Raw genomic sequence first — 1,567 nt, forward strand, 5'->3', positions numbered from 1 at the left:
CAGGGAGGTGTAGGACCGCAATCTCCTAAGGGGTACCAGAGGGGGCAGGACTCGAACCCTAGTCCCCTGCTTGCATATTATTTCAAGATTTGTTTATTTATTTACTTATTTGAGAGAGAGAAACCGAGCAGTGGGAAGGGCAGAGGGAGAGAACCTCAAGTAGACTCCCCACTGAGCCCGGAGCCCGATGAGGGGCTCGATCCCAGAACCCTGAGACTGAGATCATGACCTGAGCCAAAATTAAGAGTCAGATGCTTAACCGACTGAACCACCAGGTGCCCTTCCGGCTTGTATACTATGCTGACACTCCCTGGACAGACTCTTTGGGAGTGACCCCATCTGACTTTCGAACACAAGCATTCCGTGCAACAAAATGATGGTTATGGAGTGTGCTCACTTGATGTGTTCTTTTAATCAGGCAGCCAGACCTGGGAGACAGCAGCTGCTCCTAACATGTGCTTCTGCAGATGCAAACACATCAAAAAAAGACCAACAGAGCTAAAAATAACCAGGACAGAAAATGCATTCAGGCCACAAGATTGAGAACCAACACTTTAGGTGGGCCACTGTGTGTGTCAGAAGTAATGATTTGATGCTGCAGACTAAAATTTTAGAGACTAAAAGGGACTCCGGGACGTCACGTGGTCTGACTCCCCATTTGGATGTGGAGAACGTTTGGCAGAGAGGGGTCAGCTAATGTGCCCACGATCACCAATTAATTACTGCCAAGTTTGGCTTCTTGGTACCTGGCTCAGCACGCCTTCTACCCTGTCTCATTGTTCTGAATCTAATAATGATCACAAAGGTGGTAATAATCATGGAAATAATAGCAATAATCATAATAATGGCAATGACTTACTTTTGTATAGCTCTTTAACGGCTTAAAGACCTTGGAGGATTTCAGGAGGACACCAGAGTAGGGAAAGCGAACAATTATGCCCTGTTAATATTCATCATCATGATATTTACTGGAGCAAAACAAAAACAAAAATAAACTAAGTATAGCTTTGGCTGGGAAAAGACTGGGGACAAAATGAAGAACTGAAGGAAACTGCTGTCTCGAGGTACAAACAAAGGCGATTATCAACTTTCTTTGAATTTGTGTAGCCTCCTGGATGATGATAAGCAAATACTGACTGAACGTGAATTTGTCTAGCCTCCCCGCTTCCTGTCCCTTCCTGTCCTTCTCTCTTCCCAGACTCTCATCCAGCAGCAGGTTTCTAGGCCAGGTGGACTTCTTACCACACTGATGAGGATACTCTATTTTATATTAAAAAGAGGACAGCAAATACCATCCCCATATTATAGATGAGGCAGTGGAGGCACAGAGAGTCTAAGTGATTTGCCCAAGGGCACACAGCTAATGAGGGAAAGAGAGGAGAGTCTTGGCTTATGGTTCAGTGCTCTTTCTTACACAGTTGACCTCCTGGCTGTTACTGAATCAGACAGAGTGAATCCCTGTGAGGATTTGTTCTAAACCTTTTTTTCTTCTCTCTCTCTCTTTTTTTTTTTTGTAAGTTACATATAGAGACTGCACAATTAAAAGGACACTATCTAGGGCCTTCGG

The 1,567-nt window shown here is 44.5% G+C and overlaps 1 non-coding gene across 1 annotated transcript; it reads left to right on the top strand.

The window, feature by feature from the left end:
* Positions 1–1,110: 1,110 nt before the first annotated feature.
* LOC113908363 lies at positions 1,111–1,154 on the top strand. Its single transcript, XR_003515439.1, has one exon. It is a non-coding gene; the product is annotated as a small nucleolar RNA SNORD44 (small nucleolar RNA).
* Positions 1,155–1,567: the final 413 nt, after the last annotated feature.

This window comes from Zalophus californianus, chromosome 16, assembly GCF_009762305.2.
Source record: "Zalophus californianus isolate mZalCal1 chromosome 16, mZalCal1.pri.v2, whole genome shotgun sequence".
Lineage (NCBI taxonomy): Eukaryota > Metazoa > Chordata > Mammalia > Carnivora > Otariidae > Zalophus > Zalophus californianus.